Raw genomic sequence first — 20,000 nt, 5'->3', positions numbered from 1 at the left:
CAGGGAGGAGAGGAGACCATTTAAAAGTACAGTCAGTCGTCACAAAAATCTTTTTGTTTTTTTCCTCCCTAAATATAGTCCTTTCTTATTGTAATAGTTTTATCCTCTGACTTTTAAAGCATCTTTTTAGTTTTTCTTGCTTGCTTTTCTTGTGAAACTTGCTATTTTCAGGTGTTTTGAATTGTTTTGGAAGTTATAAATAAAATTGTGTACTTCAGAGAAGGTCAAGTTTAGAAGTCATCATGTGTCATGTGCCTATCTCCCTTCTTTATTTTTAAACGGCACACGAGTGTCTGACTCGCACGTGGTATTTCTTGCTTTGTAGGCTGGTGCCAGACTCAGTGTCTTTTGTTTTTAATAGATAAACGTCTGGTGGTTTGTGTTTTGCTGTGAGATGCGTGTGAGTCATACTAAGCATGAACTCTGTCCTTCCTCCAACCTCTGATTATTTTTGGGCAATTTACCTATACCTCAACATCTTGAAGCTTATATGTTGAAAATCTCAACTGTATATCTGTTTATAAATATTCTGATTAATCACCTGTACTTTTCATTTCCTTATAGACTTCTGTATTTATTTTTTTGGTGAGCAAACTACCAGTCTTGTTGGCTTTGTTTTTATACTTGTATATTGTTCACAAAATTAGCAAAAGACTTAAGACAATTGGCCATTAATTTTTGTGACTTACTTTCTCCTTGGTCATGGACATTACCAAAAATCTTAATTTCATTAGTACATCTAATTCTGTGAATTATACTCTTCTAGCACGGTGGCTCATAGTTAAAAACAAACAAAACCAATACTATGATCAAAAAGACAATGATATATTTTATGTTATTATTAAAGAGCTTGTTCAGCATTATCAAAATTGTCTTTATTTCCCCAATATGTTATGACAGGTAGTATGTGTAATGGTTAAGAGCATCGATGTTGGAGCCAGACTGTCTGGACTCTACCACTTAACCAGCTGTGTGATGTTTTTGATATTTGGCAAATCACTTTACCTCTCCATTCATGGCTTCATCTCTGTAACATGAGGAATAGTAGTACCTACCACGTGGGGCAGTTTTCAGGATTAGCTAAATAATTGTAAAATGCTTATAACAGTACCTGGCACTGCCCTATAAATGCTGTATATGTTTTTAGCTGTCATTGTTTGTCTTTATGATGGTCTCTATTTGTGGTACAATTTTTTTTAACAATAGCAAAGAAACCTTTACTTAGGAGATATTAAAAGTATGTACTAAGATTTAAGTTTTTTAGGCTAAAAATTTCTAGTAAAGCTAGTTTCTATAACTCTTAAGAGATGAACATTGAAGCTAAACACTTCATTATCAAGGGCTATTACAAAGTGATGTTTTAAACATTAAAAAAAGGTTTATGGAGTGGCATGGAAGACTAAGTTATGTGGTTCTGTGTTTTTTAGCATTCTGGCTTTCTGTGTTCGTTTAACATTTGCAAAGTTCCAAATTGAAGACATAAAGATAGGTGATTTGTCAGTGAGGTAGAATAAAGTCCTACATGTCTTATATCAAGAACTGAGGTTTTCATTGAATTACCACTTACATTTTCTTAAGACTGTTGATATACTTCTATGTTATTGTTTTAAATAGTCTTTTTTTTAATTGGGAACATTTCCTTGAACATTCACTTAGAGTATCAAAAGAAGTTTTTGTTTGTGGTTAGAAAAAATGTCTTTAACCTGCCAACAGAATTTAAAATTGCATAAGAAAATGGGTGTTGATGCTGAGAAATGGTGTGTAGGCAGGAGATCTCTTGTTCTGTCTGAAAACAGTGATGAAATACAAACAACAAATGTGGAATTACTGTTGCTCTATTTTAGTGTGGGAAACATAACTTCAGAGTAGGGAGAACAATTTCTGCTGTTTTAATAAACTTTTATTATATTTAGGCATGGGATTTAGTTGGCAATCATTACAGGGATAACACAAACTAATTTCTATAAATAGGACTATGATGCCTGTTTCATTATCATGATTATTATTTTGAGACAGAGTCTTGCTCTGTCACCCAGGCTGGTGTCCAGTGGCACAATCTCGGCTCACTGCCACCTCCACCTCCTGGGATCAAGCAATTCCTGTGCCTCAGCCTCCCAGGTAGCTGGGATTACAGGTGTGCACCAGGATGAGTGGCTGATTTTTGTATTTTTAGTAGATACAGGGTTTTGCCATGTTGGCCAGGCTGGTCTCCTCACCTCAAGTGATCCACCCACCTCAGCCTTCCAAAGTGCTGGGATTACAGACATGAGCCACTGTGCTTGGCTCTGTTTAATTATATTTATATTGAAAATTAGGCTGGGCGCGGTGGCTCAAGCCTGTAATCCCAGCACTTTGGGAGGCCGAGACGGGCGGATCACGAGGTCAGGAGATCGAGACCATCCTGGCGAACACGGTGAAACCCCGTCTCTACTAAAAAATACAAAAAACTAGACGGGCACGGTGGCGGGCGCCTGTTGTCCCAGCTACTCGGGAGGCTGAGGCAGGAGAATGGCATGAACCCGGGAGGCGGAGCTTGCAGTGAGCTGAGATCTGGCCACTGCACTCCAGCCTGGGCTACAGAGCGAGACTCCGTCTCAAAAAAAAAAAAAAAAAAAAAAAAAAAAAAGAAAATTGACAGGTATTTATAACTTGGGTTTCCTTGATTATCTTTAGGTAATTGGTGAACTCTTGGAATTGTCCATAGAATTTTATTTTCCTCTTGAAACTTTTATGATACATTAGCATTAACCAGTCTTTTGTTGTTGTTGTTGTTGTAAACTAAACATTACATAAAGTTGGCCTTTTTAACTATTTTTAAGTGGATAGTTAAATGGCATTAAGTACATTCATGTTGTTGTACAACCATCACCACTGTCCATCTCCAGAACTTTTCCCTCTTCCCAACCTAAAACTCTGTACTCATTAAACAATAACTCCCCATTCCCTGTAGCCCCACCATGAACTTGACTACCCTAGGTGTTTCTATGAACTTGACTACCCTAGGTACCTCATATAAGTAGAATCGTATAGTATTTGTCATTTTGTGACTGGCTGTTTTCACCTTGCATAATGTTCTCAAGATTTATCCATTGTGTAACATGTCACATTTAATTTTTTAAGGCTGAATAAGATTCCATTGTACATATATAGTACAATTTGTTTATGCATACATCTGTTGATTGACATTTGGTTTGCTTCCACATTTTGGCTATCGAGAATAATGTTTGCTGTGATCATTACTATAGAAATATCTGTTTAAGTCTCTGGTTTCAATTCTTTTGTGTATTTCACTAGAAATTGAGGGATTTAACCAGAGATGGCTAGATCATATGGTAATTTACTTTTTATTTTGTTTTAGTAGCTGCCACACTGTTTTCCTCAGCAGCTACACACCATTTTACTTTCTCACTGTCTGTGGAATTTTGTGTTGTTTATATTTTTCTTGAGAATCAGTCTTTAGATTTCATTAAACCTCAAAGTGATCTACTGTTCTAGTATTTAGTTTCTAACAGATTCATTTTGATTCCTATATACTCAATATAATAAGTATTACAGATATTAGTTATATTAGGCCTATTTACTTGCTTCCTCATATGACAAAAACTTTCTTGGGTAGATGCAATGCAAAGTACCACCCTTCATCTTAGTCATATGGGTTAAACAAAATAGGTAACTCCAGAATTAGGTAAAACCTTGTGTGCAGGAATCTTGAAAAACTGTATTATTTTTCAAGCTCTCCAAAAGATTGAGTTGACAAAAGAAAAAGTAGCATCAAATGTTTTATTTTGGACCAATGTTAATAATTTTGATTTCTCAGATTAATGGAAGAGATGTGGGTCTACAAACTCTTTAGGTACTTTGATAAACTATTCTCAATGTGAATATGATATTGAATTCATTTATGCAAATGATTTTTACAGTAGGTTTGCTGTTATTTACTTTTATTATTATTATTATTTTTTGAGATGGAGTCTCACTCTCTTGCCCAGGCTGGAGTGTGGTGACACAATTTCAGCTCACTGTAACCTCCGCCTCCTGGGTTCAGGCTATTCTTGTGCCTCAGCCTCCTGAGTAGCTAGGATTACAGGCATGTGCCAGAACAGCTGGCTAATTTTTGTATTTTTAGTAGAGATGAGGTTTCATCATGTTGTCCAGACTGCTCTTGAACTCTAGGCCTCAAGTGATCTACCTGCCTCGCCCTCCCAAAGTGCTGGGATTACAGGTGTGAGCCACCATGCCTGGCCTGTTATTTACTTTAACATGGGTTATTTTCTACCAGTTACATGATCATAGCTGAACCTTTTATGAACCAAAACTTTAGAATAACTATCAAAACAAAATAAATGATAGTAGACATATGACTCTCTTTTCCCTTTCTTCAATAAATTAAATTAAAAACAGAAATGCAATGATATGTTTTGCCCTATATCTTTATAGCACAAGAAAAAAAGAAAGAAAAAAGAAAAGAAAAGGAAGGGAAGGGAAGGGAAGGGAAGGGAAGGGAGGGGAGGGGAGGGGAGGGGAGGGGAGGGGAAGGGATTGTATGAAGTCGAGAACAGTAATATGAGATACCATTCAAGATAATTCACTGTACTCTGTTTCCTCAGGTAAAGAATTTGTATGATCTGTTTCAGAAAGATATTTTTTAATAAATAAATTTTAGAATTACATATTTTGGGGCCAGATTTAAAAATATAGTACAAGCTAGCAATAAGTTACATCTAACATCTAAAGTAATAAGACCACAGTAAATAATCTCCCCCAATAGCATGGGTGATGTTCTACCACTGCATCCTCCTAGTCCTCCTTCGCTTTTCTTTGTCCCTTCTCGCCTCCCCTGTGTCCCTGCACCTCTCCTTCCCTGCCCCCACCCTGTCCCTCCTTTTCTCCTCTCCTATTAAGAATTACTGCTGTTCACAGGACTGGGGCATATCTCAGTGTTGTCTTTGTCCAGGAGAAATAGTTGAGAACTATTGGTGTGGAATTATTAAACCGCATTTCAGAAAATGTGGGTTTTGCTTCTTCAAACTAATTAGCTGAATCACTTGGTCTTCATATCTTACATGCAAAATGAAAGGTTGAACTAGACAAATGTATGTTTTTAGATATTTTTTTCCAACTTTGATTTTTTTTCTTATGATTCTTGAGTCTTAGCAAAACCCAGAATTTGGAAGCCTAACAGATTCTCTGCATAATCTATTTTATATAGTCTCTATATTATGTCCACCCTGTAATATTAGGTTGGTGTACAAGTAATTGTGGTTTCAGATCATGAATTTTAAATCATTATAACTAGGCTCAAACATTCCTTTATTAATCAAAATAGGAACCATTACAATCAATACATTTTTGCCAACAAGAAGTAAGTGTGTTTATTCCTATAGTGTAAAAATCTGTGCTTCAGGATTTGATGAACTCTTGGAAAACATTTTCTGCATCCTGCTGGTGGTGGAAGCAATTTTACTGCAAACGGTTGTCAAGATACGTAAAAAAGTGGCAGTTGGTTGGCAAGAGGTCAGGTGAATGTGGCGGAGGAGGTACAACTTCATAGCCCAATTCATTCAACTTTTGAAGCATTGGTTGTGCGATGCACGGTTGAGTGTTGTCATTGAGAAGAATTGGGCCGTTTCTGCTGACCAGTGCCAGCCGCAGGCCTTGCAGTTTTCAGTGCACTTCATTGATTTGCTGAGCAGACTTCTCAGATGTAGTGGTTTCACCAGGATTCAGAAGGCTGTAGTGGATCACACCAGCAACAAATCACCAGACAGTGACCATGACCTTTTTTTGGTGCAAGTTTGGCTTTGGGAAGTGCTTTGCAGCTTCTCCTCAGTCCAAACACTGAGCTGCTCATCATCAGTTGTTGTGTACAATTCACTTTTTATCGCACATCACAATCTGATCAAGAAGTGGTTTGTTGTTGTTGCATAGAATAAGAGAAGATGACATTTCAGACGATTTTTTGATTTCCGGTCAGCTCATGAGGCACCCACTTATCAAACTTTTTCACCTTTCCAATTTGCTTCAAATGCTGAACAATCGTAGAATCGTCGACATTGAGTTCTTTGGCATATTCTCATGTAGTTGTAAAAGGATGAGCGTCAGTGATTGCTCTCAATCTGTCATTGTCAACTTCCAATGGCCGGCCACTACACTCCTCATCTTCAAGGCTCTCTTCTTCTTTGCAAAACTTATTGAACCACCACTGCACTGTCTGTTTCATTAGCAGTTCCTGGGCCAAATGTGTTGTTGATGTTCTGAGTTGTCTCTGCTGCTTTAAGACCCATTTTGAACTCAAATAAGAAGATTGCTCAAATTTACTTTATGTCTAACATCATTTCCATAGTCTAAGATAAACATAAAACAAACAGCAAGTAATAAGTCTTTAGCAAAAAAATATAAAGTGAGAAATGCCCATTAAAATGATTTATAACATGACCACATTTATGTCAGAATGTGTTCCAATATCAAATGGCAGATTCCAACAATGCAAAAATTGCAATTACTTTTGCACTTTTCTAATTTGAAGGCAGGGACTATCTATTTATCTTGTAAATCTCAAATGATCTGATGAAAAGCATTTCACAAAGTTGACACCTAGAAAGATTGCAAATACAAAGCAATTTGTTAGCCTGGATAACATAGTGAGACCCTGCCTCTACTAAAAAAAATAAACGTGAGAATAAATTAGCCAGGTGTGGTGGTGCAAGCCTGTATTCCCAGAGACTTGGGAGACTGAGGCAGGAGGTTAGCTTGAGCCCAAGAGTTCGAGGGTACATTGAGCTGTGATCACGCCACTGTTCCAGCCTGGGTGACAGAGACCCTGTCTCTGAAAAATGGAAATTGTTCAGACTAAGGACGATATAAAATTATTTTGGCAAACACCATTTATTTGGTTCTTTGAAGTTCTTATTGCTTTTAGTAGGTACAGTTGTTATTTAGATGTATAAATTTCAATGGCATATCATAAATAACATAATGATAATGACATATAATGGCATAAGTTGAAGTTAAGAAGTGTACCTTAATCCAATGGCTTTACCACATTTTCCTGTGGTTTTTCTTGGTTATATCTCCTCTGACTTTTAGTCTGAGGATTAAATGGTCCTAAGTGCAATTTTGTCTCAATCTCTAAAAGAAAAGGTCACTATTTTAAGAGCAAAGCAGTATTTTCCCCAGAATGCCCAGTACATTTCATTGATACGAATTTTGTCTCAGGCACATTCCTGAATGAATCCCACTTTCCATGAGAATGCTACATTATGATTGGCTTAGGTCTGAGTTCCTGATGTATTTATTGGAATACATTTATTGAAGCATTTATTGGAACATGAAAAGTTATTTCCCTTTGATTAGCCATGCTCTATTCTAGAACTGGTTCTAGCATTAGTTTTTCGTGAGCTTTACTGACTGCATGAGAGAAGAGTTGATTCCTGAACAAAATCAGTATTCTTTTGGAAAGGGAGTGGGGATAAGTCCTGGGTAGCAACATGTACTATAATTCACACCTTTTACTCCCTAACATTCATACACATCCTTCTTCCTATACGTGTTCTTAACTAAAACTTGCTCTTAAACAAAACATCACCACTTCCCTGAAGAGGGATACTCAAAGTCTCTTTCAATTCCAAGACCAAGATCTTAGATGATACATAGACTATGTATCTGCGTGGTATATACTCCTGTCTGTGGGATCTAGTGTAGCTCTTTATAGTCTTGCAACCTGTAACTAAAAAGTAACTCACCTATGTCTGTTCATAATACTGGAGGAAGAACAGGATGATTGCAATGAAAAGTCTCATCTTAAAAGGAAAATAATAGAAAACAACACATATTGGTCATTCTTTCATAATCCAGGAATGCTGAGCACTCCCTGTACTTGGTAGGAAGTTAATTTCTTAGCATATTTGACAGCAAGTGATTTTTAGCTCTAAGAATCTCTCCGCTTTCCTTGTTTTTTAATACCACCTCTGGGGCTGCTTTTGGGAAGGACCATTCACTTCCAGCAGCTCTCTCTCTCTCAGTTAATGCAAGGTTGGGTAGGAGAAATCTCAGGTTGCCTTGGAACAGTGGTTCTCAGCATGGTCAGGGGACCAGAGCAATAGCATCATTTGAATGGCAAATTTTTGGGTGTCACCACAGACTTTCTGAATGAGAACAGGAAATCCAGTGATCTTTGCTTTGATAAGAACTCCCAGAGCATCTGATGCATTCTCTTAAGAATCAATGACATAGACCTTCAGCAGGTTTTTGTGGTTTCTTTGGAAAATCAGCTCCCTTAAGTGGACTAAGTGGAATATTAGTCTGTTTGTTACGCTCAGTTCCATCTGCAGTAACAATAGCCAGAGACCTTGCCTGGTGATCCTTTCTGCACTTGAGAATTTCTCTATTATAGCGGGAAGCCTCTACCTAAACTCCAGGACCTTAATTGAAAGGCCAGTACCCTGTTTTGGCCTCAGCTTGTCCCTTGCCTTTAGGCTACATCTCAGCTGCGTTTTCACAATGAGCTGTTTTGTCTTTGTTAGGCAAGAGGATGCTTGGCTGTGCTTGGGAAAGGACAACTGTGGGGGTGGGAGTTAGATGTCCTCTGGGTTCCAATCTCATCTCCTATGGAATTTCTAACATACCAGCTTCTGTTTTCACGAACCTAAGTTTGGCTTCTGGGATTTGACCTTTTGTTTGGTTGGTTTATTTTTGTTTTAACCCTATTGGAGTCCACATTACCAGACTTTTAGCATCTGGGGGTTATAAAGGCAAAGAGGGCCTCTCGTGTCAATGGTGTATTTTCTTCTTTCAGACTAAGCTTATCTTTATCTAGACTAGAAGAAATAGGCAACACATTTCATCATTGTTAATTTTTCTACCATTTAAGGTTCTTTTAGTTGAAGCAACTATAATACAATGTTTAGAGTAGTCATGAAATTTAAAGCATTAGCTTATTGTTTGAGAGTTCTGATGTTACCTTCTCCCACATCAGAGTTAGAAATTGGCATTATGGATGAGGACAGGAAGCAAAATAGAAAAGGCAAGTCCATTCTCTCTTGTCTAGGCTTTCTCCCTCTATCATCCCATACTGCCATAACTTCACAGGAAACAGCTAGCAAAGCACAAATCCAGAGTAGTGCTAAGCAATGTGCTATTGACACACTGTGTTGTGTGGATGAAAAAAGCCAGACAAAAAGAGTACATACTCTATGATTCCATTTATATAAAATTATTGAAAACCAATTTATCCTGCATACTAATTTATAGTGAAAAAAAGAACAATAATTTCCTGGGCACTTGGGTAGAGGGTTTGGAGGGAGAGGTAACAAAGAGACACAAGGAGACCTTTAGGGACAATGGCTATGTTCATTATCATGATTGTGGCGATGTTTCACAGATGTATTCATATGTCAACACTTAAAAATTGTACTTTTTAAATATGTAGAGTTTATTTTGTATCAGTTTTACCTCAATAAAGCTGAGTATTAAAATAATTATTTATTAAAGTAATACATATTAAGCAATAAACAGGTACCTCCTTCCCCACAAAAGGAGCCTTTTGAGTCTTCCTAGAAGTAGGAAGAGGTAGATGCAGACATGAAATCTGGCAGTTAATTAGCCTGCGTACTGGAACTCCTTTGCTTTGCTTTGTCTTGTCTTGTCTCATCTCGTCTCGTCTCGTCTCGTCTTGTCTCTTTTCTTTTTTTTGAGGTAGAGTTTAATTCTTGTCACCCAGGCTGGAGTGCAGTGGCATGATCTCAGTTCGCTGCAACCTCTGCCTCCTGAATTCAAGTGATCCTCCTGCCTCACCTTCTCCAGTAGCTGGGATTACAGTCATGCACCACCAGGCCCAGCAAATTTTTTTGTATTTTTAGTAGAGCCAGGGTTTTGCTGTGTTGGCCCAGCTGATCTTAAACTACTGACCTCAAGTGATCTGCCTGCCTCGGTCTCCCAAAGTCCTGGGATTAATGGCATGAGTCACTGCGCCTGGCCTGGAATCCCTTTTCAACTTCAGTTTTCTTATCTGAAAAATGGAGCTTCTATTACTGGCACCAAGAATCTGCTGGTTGTGCTTATCAAAATGAGATGTGTATGAGGGAGCCCTGCTTTGTGTACTTTATATGAGCAACTATCCTTTCTCTTCTCCTTCCTTCTCCTGGCTGTTGTAAAAGGTACCCATGGATTTCTGCTCCCTCAGGCCTCCTTTTTACTCCCTGCTATGTAGATGAAAAAGGAAAGCAAGAGTGTACCTCCTATGAATAGCCCACACCTGCACTTTTGATAGTGAATTGGTAGAGTAACTGTTTGATTCACTTGGACATGACCTTAAGATTTAGCAGTGGGAAAAGAAAAGCATCGAAGTAAATCAAACTGATGATTATGTTACAAAGGCTATCTGATTTGCTGAGTTCCAGTCATCATATTACCAAAAATATAATGTTTACATATTATACATTTTCTTTTTTTATAAAAGCAGCACCATCACTAAGCTAGTTATATTTAAAAATTCAGTGTAAGTTGCAGTTATTCTGTAGCAAATTCAGTGGCATTACAGTTGAAAAGAATAGAATCCGGGAAGCTAGGGCTTTCTTTTGATTCACTTTCGTCTCTGTCGTAGGTTGGCTTTTTAGGGTTATACTCCATGAATATCACCACCTCTTGGGATGGAAGTTCTCAGCTGGCATATTGCTTGCTTATCTCTGAAATACTGTTCTTTAGTGTTCGTGTTTAAATTCTTAAATTGACCTATTTCCTCCATTGAGATGCATTTTTTCCCTTTTCCATGCGACTTTCTGAAAACAGCACAGTTCTTTATAAAGGAATATACATTCCTTTAAATACATGTTGTATTTAATGGGGATAGTTTTTATCACTCCCTTCTCCTGTTCTACTAAAGAAAGAAAAGATCTCTCACTGAATTGTAGGGATTCTTACCATCAGTCAAGGAAGAGAGACGTAATGTGTATGTAGGAGAAGAGACACTAAACCGCTGTGCAGCTGAGGTCTGAGTGGGAAAGCTTGCTTCTCACCAGTATTTGGGTGGTCACCTGGACAGCCAGTGGACTGTGTGCTAAGGGCCTGCCAGCTCCCTCATTCTCTCTCTCTGGTAAATGCTACTTTGTCCTGGCCCTGCATTAGATAGTAATCTCCAAGTCAAAGATGGGCAGTTGAATTTTACTGAAATTATTACAATGTTAATTAAAATTGTTAGCTCTCGAATTTGAAGGATTTGTTGAAGTTAAAATGGTGAGTAATTACATAAATGCTTAGGTGTACTACTTTTTCATTTCACTTTAAAACACCTCATCTCTCTTTCTTATGTAATTACTCACACCATTATTTGACCCAAACAATTTAAGTTTTTTCCCACACAGGTTAGAAATTTAAGTTTTATCTGAATTTAGCTTTCTAGTTTCAATGCCCTTGAAATATAAGATTTTCTTTTCTTTTCACAGGATGTTTTGACCCACGTTAGAACAATACCTTTTATCCCAGGCGCCAAAATATGGTACCTGTTACATGTTATAGAATTAGCCTCAACCACTGTTTCCTGTGAGATTTCACCTCAGGAGACGTCAGCCTCCACAACCACTGAGAGAACAAAAACAATAGCTTTGCTCACTAATACTCCTTTGCTTTTAGAGTATATTTTATGGTTCATTATTCAGGTTTTTTGGTTGGTATATTTAACCTGTGGCTTAATCACATCTTCAGATTAACCCTTAGGTAAGTCTTTGCTAGGGATCATTTTCCCGTATGTTGACCTGTAGAATATTTGAAAGTACAGATTTAGTTTTGCTTAGTTTAACAGCAGATGAGTGTTAACTATTAATCTGCAGAAATAAATAGTTCTATCACTAGCATAAATTTGGCTTCACTTCAGCATATAATAATAATACTTTTTATAAATATATATATATGCCTTGTTTTCATACCTGCAAATTCTAATTCAGTAAATCTGATAAGGGGCCAGGTATGTGTACCTAAAAAGAAAAAAAGAAAAGACAACTACAACCCAAAAACCAAACAAACCAGACAGAGAGAACAGTTAGGGGTGAAGCTGGGAAGAAATTGTGTGTGTGTGTTTGTGTGTGTGTGTGTGTGTGTGTGTATACTTGTATGTGTATGATTTATATATATGTATACATCTACTTGATTATATTGCATAATTTTAAAAGAGTATTTGTTACTGCTTTTTAAACTTTATGGTACATTAGAAATATGTCTTACATGGCAGAATTATATTCTTAAAGGATAAATTATATGTCTACTTATATGTATAATTTATACATATATTATATAAATAAAATCTCCTCCTATGGTAGGAATGTGTAGTTGTGTTCATAGCTCCTGTTTCGTTTTCAGCTTGGACATTGGTAAGTTAACTCAAATCTGTAGCACAGTGTCACTTTGTACGGGCCTCAGCTTGGATGGCCAACCAGGTGTCTACGTCACAAACATTATTTGGCAATTACAGCTGTCTCCACTGCTGTCTTTGGAAGGTATAGATAATATCTTAGCCTTAATTTTTGTCTGCTATCATTGCTTTATAAAACTAAAACTAACAATGAAGGTGGAACAAAAGAAAATTTTTGTCAACTTTATGGTTGACAGAATTTCATTATCTTTCACCATGCTATTTTAGTAAACACATTTAGAAAATAGTTGTTGCTATTAAGGGTGCAGGACTCTGTCTCCCAGGGAGTAAGCCACTAGCTACAAATAGAACACATTGAAAATCCAACTGGAGAGGCCATGCACGGTGGCTCACGCCTATAATCTCAGCACTTTGGGAGGCTGAGGTGGGCGAATCATGAGGCCAGGAGATTGAGACCATCCTGGCTAACACAGTGAAACCCTCCATCTCTACTAAAAATACAAAAATATTAGCCAGGTGTGGTGGCAGGTGCCTGTAGTCCTAGCTACTCAGGAGGCTGAGGCAGGAGAATGGCGTGACCCCGGGAGGCGGAGCTTGCAGTCAGCCAAGATCATGCCACTGCACTCCAGCCTGGGTGACAGAGCAAGACTCCATCCTCCCCCTAAAAAAGAAAATCCAACTGGAATGATCACTGCTACTTATTAGTTATGTTTATTCTACATACTATATGTCAATTGACATATTAGCTGATTCAAACCAATATCCAGTTAAAAGAGGCCATTTTCTAGCTTTTTTCCCCCTGTACATCTTTAATTCTAAAGATCATTATAGAAATGTAAGGAAAACTTAGGAAGATGTTAAAGAATCATCTACAGCAACAGTTCCTGTAGAACTTGATGGATTTTTTTGCTGGCCTGTTATAAAATGAATATAAGGAAAATATAATGAGTTTTTTTATGAAGCTACATTTGTGAGACTTCATTATGACATTCCTCCTGTTTTATTGTTTAAAATATGCTATTTTTTGTAAAATAGTAATGATAGTACAAGATAGTTTAACTTTTTTTGGTCTTCCCTTGGTAAAATAACAAATTGGTAGTCTATTTGATGTCCAGTTATGTGTGTGTGCATTTTAAGTGTGTTGCTCTATGACATCCCAGCATCAGAAACTACTGATAGAAATTGGAAAAATAGTTAATATTGAAAATGGATGGTCTTTAATAGACTCTCAGGCCCTTTATTTCTCTTTTTGCATAGTCTGCTTGGAATGGTGTACAGATTGTAGTATGCTTATACCCTGTGTAGGGTCCCTTGTCTTACAGCTCTCATCTCCAAGGTTTACTTTCCTGTTCCCAGTTTCCTGACCTCTAAGACAAGATTGTTGATCCTTTGGCAAGATCTGCATTACTGCTGTGTACCTTCTCCATTCCCGACTTCCATTTCCCTGCTTCATTGTACTTTACTCGATACCTTTCTGCTTAGTACTCCTCCTAGCTGTGTAGTCAAGTATTGGCTTGTCAACTGGTCTGTTCATTATGAAGTCACCAAGAGATCTATGTATTTATTGTTATTCGAATAGTATACAAGTCACTGTGTTAAATGCTATAGCAGATAGTAAATAAGGAAGATAATACGTGTTCCTTAAGAATATTGAGATAAGCATACAACTCATCATGTATTCTTACACAGAATAAGTCAATGTTTCTTAAGAGAAGTACAGCGTACAATTGGTGATAAAGGAACTTCAGATGCGATTGGAAGGATCTTTGACTTGGCTGTCTGTATAACTTTGAGCAAGTTTCTTAATCTTTTTGAGCCTCAGTTTCCTCTATAGAAGAATAATAATGCTTCTATCAAGATTGCTGTGAGGGTAAATGAAACAATTAATATAAAATGCATAACTGAGTTTCTGGCAAGGATTTGGCAGCTATCTTTTACTATCATTGGCCACTTCTTCCCCCAAACTATTTTAAAGGTTGTGATGATTTTTACAGGGATTGAGAGGTGATAAATATAATTCTTTCAAGTAAAGTGAATGACAAACAAAGGTACAGAGTTAAAATATGCTGGAACAACATTTTGGAGCAAAGTATGTAGCTGATGGGAATAGAGTAAGAGAAAATACAGCTGCAGTTATGTTTCAATTTAGTACACGTAGTTTAATGCAGAGGAAACTAACTCCGAAAGTTCACAATTGAAGATACAGGAGAGAAGATTGAGTCAGTCACCCAAGTGGAGGGATTCATTTTAGGCCAAGAGGAATTTTGGGCACAGGAAGCTTAAAGAATGTAGGGTTTTGGAAGTATATTCAGCTAATTTTTCAAGTATGTCATTTTTCCATTGTTTGTTGAGAATTTTGATCTTGACAAACAGGTATCATATTATTCTGTTGGTATGAGTATCTCCTGTATTTGAAACATCAAAAAGTAATTTTCCTGGAAAAACGGTTAAACCAAGATGAGGACTCACAATAGGCTATATTTAACAATCAAGTCTGGCAGGGCCTACATTGTGTGAACTTTTGGTTTCTTGGGTTTCTTCGCTTGATGGTGTTTCAGTTTGGAAGAATGTGGCTAGACCAGTGTGGCTTTTCCAAGATTTAGTTCTTATTAAAGGCTTATTTTGTAACGTTTGTTTTTTGTTTTTGTAGAGACAAGGTCTCACTATGTTGCTCAGGCTGGTCTTGAATTCCTGAGCTCAAGCAGCCCTCCTGCCTCAGCCTCCCAAAGTGCTCGCATTACAGGCGTGAGCCACCACACCTGGCCATTTTGTAACATTTGAAGCTTTGAGAAAGATCATACTCTATCAGTTTATGAAAAACAAATAATGATTAAATCATGCGAGTGGAATGGAAAGTGGAGGTTGTAAGTGTTAGTGCTTGAGTCCAAAAGGTTTTTGCGTATTCAGGTTATCTTTGACCTGAAGCAGAGCAAACCAGAAGGCTGTGTCACATTAGTCACCTTTTTTCCCCCCATTAAAAAAAGATACCAGTACGAGTGACTTTTTAAGAGTATAACTCTGATTTTTAAATTATTTCAGAATTTGTAATATCTAAAGATGCTCTTTACAAAAAAAAGAATAGGTATGTTCAAACTTTTAGTTTTCACTTGCTTTATGTGGTTCGGATATTAAGTTGACCGTTATGTGTTTAAACCCTTTGAAGTATTTTAATTTGTGAAAACTCATTGTTATTTCATTTGTTCAGTTTATGTAATTTAAAAACATGCTACCACAGACGTTTCTTAAGACTTCAGGGTTGAACTGGGTGCAGTGGCTCATGCCTGTCATCCTAACCCTTTGGGAGGCCGAGAAAGGAGGATAACTTGAGCCCGGGACCAGCCTGGGTAACATAGTGACACCTTGTCTTTACAAAAAAACCTTTTAAAAAAAATAAAAATAATAAAAAAGCTCTTTTGGGTTATACTGCCAAATTAAATACTTAAACTCTCTCTGCTTTGGAGGGTTTTAGTCATTCTTGGTCTCTGGCCATGTAACAACCTGTGCAAAGATTAGTAGGTATTGTGTGCTAGCTTTATCCTTCCATCAGGACAGTCTAGGCCTATTTGGATTTTGCATCTTCCTTGTAGTTCAACAGCCATCTCATTTGGGTTTTGGCTTTCTGCAGTCAACCTTCAAAGATCTTTTGTTTTCTGACAGTTGAAGAAACTGGCTCAGTATTCTTTCTCCTAGACAATTATTTAATTGTTTACAGATAACTGAAACTATCTTCTAAAGGTTTCTATTGAGAATTTCTTTATTTTATGGGAAGCTTCTTATGTTGAAATGATTGGTCGACATAATTCTTGGTGATTAGAAAAACTGTTTTTCAACCAAATAGCATCAAAATGCTTGTTCTTTCTTTTCTGATTTTACACTGCATGTTTTTCTTCTGTGTATTATAACAAATCTCTTCTTTTTAAAGCTTTTAAAAGACAATAGCAAATTTAATGCTTGCATTGGTACTGTTATAGCAAGTTTAAAGAAGTGTACTCTTGTACCCTATAAATATATACACCTACTATGTACCCACAAAAATTAAAAATAAACATACAAGCAGCCAAAAAATGTGCTCTTAAGAAATTTTTACTTTCTTGAGATTATATACAGTATTATTTTGATAACTGTGGATAAGGATGAACCCATCTTATACAATAAAGAGTTTGGAACTTCAAAACTATCACTGGCTGGGTGTGGTGGCTCAGGCCTGTAATCCCAGCACTTTGGGAGGCCAAGGCGGGTGGATCACTTGAGGCCAGGAGTTCAAGACTAGCCTGACCAACGTGGAGAAACCCTGTCTCTACTAAAAATACAAAATTAGCCAGGCGTGGTGGCGGGTACCTATAGTCACAGCTACTAGGGAGTCTGAGGCAGGAGAATAGCTTGAACCCAGGAGGCAGAGGTTGCAGTGAGCTGAGATCAGGACATTGCACTTCAGCCTGGGCAACAGGAATGAAACTCCATCTCAAAAACAAACAAACAAAAAACCAAAAAACTATCATGTCAACAACTATAATTAACCTCAAGGCAACAGTTTAACACAGAGCTTTTTGAATTCTGCATGTAATATTCTTACTTGCTTAAGTATTATAAATGTTTCAGAATATCACTTTGTTTTATTTAAATTTTTTGGTACAGTTTCATTAGTGCTTTTCCACGGGGAATACATTTCCATCTTTATTAAGTGAGACAGTAGGAAAATGTGATTTGGTTTCCACAGTTGACTTTTAAGCTAACCTGTCAGCAACACATCTGTTCCATAAAGTTAAGTACACCTGGGATATGATAATGCATAATTATTTCCTCACAGAATTGTTTAATAAGAGTCACATTAAACTACCAGTGGCCAACACTTACTGATCGCTTACTAGATACAGACACCATTCTGAGTATTTTACATGTATCAATTCATTTATGTTATAAATTTTAAAATAAGTTTCTTTTGTCTTTTTCTTCCTGTTTTTCTTCCCTGCCCTTTCCCCCTACTAGTGTTCCTTAAGACAGTTACTTTTCAGAAACAGCCAGAGTCAGAAATATTAGCACAGGTTGACTATCCCTTATCTGAAATGCCTGGAACCAGAAGCGTTTTGAATTTTTTTTTTCCCAGATTTTGGAATATTTGCAGGTAGATAGATAGATAGATAGATATCCTGGGGATGAGACCCAAGTCCAAACACAAAATTCATTTATGTTTCATGTACACCTTATACACATAGCCAGAAGGGAATTTACATAATATTTTAAAAATAATTTTGTGCATGAAGCAAAGTTTTGACTGTATTTTGATTGCAACCCATCACATGAGGTCAGGTGTGGAATTTTCTTCTTGTAGTGTCATGTCGTTGCTCAAAAAGTTTCCGATTTGGGAGGATTTCAGATTTTCAGATTAGGAAAGCTTGACCAATAGCTTCCATTAAGATTGTTCACTTAATTTATGGAGCTTTCCATTGGTAATAGGACAATTAAGGGAAAGGGATCACAATAAATGAGGTAGTATTAGAAGGAGAGATGACAGGTTCCCTGGAAGGATGCTGATTTAACTTAGGTGAATGCCAGTCATACGTGGGAATCACAGCTTCATGACAGGGCCTGCTGCATTGACTGGGCCATGAAGACACTCGAGGAAAAAGCAGAGAACCTTGGTCTTCCAGTGTACCAGTAAACAGCTTTGAGAACATGAGCTATGGAATTTTAAATGATGTGGCAAGTCCGACGAAGTGACACATTTTCCACATAGTACCAGCAGGAGGATGAAAACCAGAACTTGTGAACAAGGGTGAAAGTGACAGGTTTAGGACAGTGGATGGACAAGAGGCCTGACCTTAGATTTCCAAAGAATAAAGGAGAGAACACATATTTTAATTAAATAGCTTCATATTTAGCTTCAAGAAGATAAGTACTGGCCATATATTTGAATGTATATGCTATATTAGTTTATATCTCATGTCAGATGATTTGCAGGTCTTTTTATTTGCATGTTTGTGCAGCTGAGATGTTTGGCGCTCAGTTCTTGTGGGAGAGAGCAGCTTGGTATGGAAACATCTTGGAGTTTGAAATCTCACTGGCCTGGATTTGAATCTCAGCTGTTACATGGCCTTGAGCAAGCTACTTACCTGATTTTTTGAGGTGGATTCTTGTCTCTAAGATGGAGATGGGAAAACCCAACTCTGAAAGGGTTAAATGAGAAAAGGCATATAAAAGATCAGTAACAGGCTCGCTGGCTCACGCCTGTAATCCCAGCACTTTGGGAGGCGAAGACGGGAGGGTCACTTGAACCCAGGAGTTCGAGACCAACCTGGGCAACATAGCAAGACCCTGTTTCTATTAACAAAACAAAACAACAGAGAAAGGAAAAAAGAAAAGAAAATACCAGTAACAGTGTCTGATGCTCAGTAAGGGCTAAACAAAATTGAATTACTCTCCCAAGGAAACAACAATAGAATGGTTTTCTCCTTCCCCTTGTTATAGAAAGGGCAGAAAATGTAAAGAGAAGACATATAACAACTGGGAGACTAGAACCTTTATTTGGAAGAGAGGCCACAATTTGTGTTTATTTTAAAAATGTAAATTGCTTAGGAGGAAAAGAGTGTTAGCAGTTCAAGATTATGTGGTCGGTTAAATAGTAAAACACATTTTAAAATGTATGTTACTTTACTTAAGGATCCCATGTGAAAATTCTCAGAAATTAAGCATTGCATATTTGACTGCTGAGTACAGTGATTCATATGTATCTTAAAGTCATATATTAATAAAATTACCCATGGGTCAGATTCAATTGTTAAAAGTACGATTTTTCTCAATATGAAATTTTAAAGCATTTGTGTACTGATGGTCTTTTTAAAGCCTTGCTACTCATTATAGCAATCGAATCACTGAAGAGATGTTCCTTTCTCTTTGGTTCAGTGTTATTGAGCCTGATCTTTTGGATATAGAACTATTTTTTATTTTGTAACTGTGTCTTTTATTTTGTAATAATTTTGTTTAAGGTATATTTTAATATTATAAGAGTAGAACCAATATTTTAGTTTTAAAAAAGACAATTCTATATCATGTCTAAATACTATTGGGAAATATGCCAATTTTTTAATTTTTTAAAGCTAATATTGCCATTCTACTTTTTTTACTTTGATTAATGTAGTCTCAGAGAATTATTCATTGAACGTGCTTTAGTATTTTTTCCTGATTTCAAGGAGTGAAAAAAGATTATCTAAAAATTTCTAAGAGTGTATTTTCTTATGAGAATGCTGTATTATCTACTTATTTATTCTTATATCATTAGTTAAAAGTTAGATGAGTATGTGTCCTTTCTGAGTAATATAGTATGTATAGGGGATACCGGAACTTTGTAGTTATGTTGGCCAAACTAGTTTATGAAAAGTAATGTAGGTCTTGAATTTCTTTTGATTAGTCATTGTAAGCATTTTTAAACTTTCTTCCTCATAGATATGTGCACTTTTAGATAATATGTGATTTGTACAGCCATTCTTGAGCAGTTGAAATTTTTTTCAACTACTCCCAAAAATTACACATTTTTGTGCCTGGTAGAGATAAAATAACTCTGAGACATGGTAGATACTTGGTTTTTGAATCTCTTGTATAAACTATGCAAATGTTTCTGAAAGAGCACTTTTGTGTATGTTTT

At 36.8% G+C, this 20,000-nt stretch overlaps 1 protein-coding gene across 2 annotated transcripts in view; it reads left to right on the top strand.

The window, feature by feature from the left end:
- The window catches only part of CDKAL1 (CDK5 regulatory subunit associated protein 1 like 1), a 707,863-nt gene that overhangs the window by 303,233 nt on the left and 384,630 nt on the right, over positions 1–20,000 (top strand). The gene's annotated exons all lie outside the window — the stretch shown is intronic.

This window comes from Macaca mulatta, chromosome 4 (genome assembly GCF_049350105.2).
Source record: "Macaca mulatta isolate MMU2019108-1 chromosome 4, T2T-MMU8v2.0, whole genome shotgun sequence".
NCBI classification, from domain to species: domain Eukaryota; kingdom Metazoa; phylum Chordata; class Mammalia; order Primates; family Cercopithecidae; genus Macaca; species Macaca mulatta.
The sequence above is the reverse complement of the archived record's forward strand: the minus strand, read 5'-3'. Positions and strand labels throughout refer to the sequence as shown.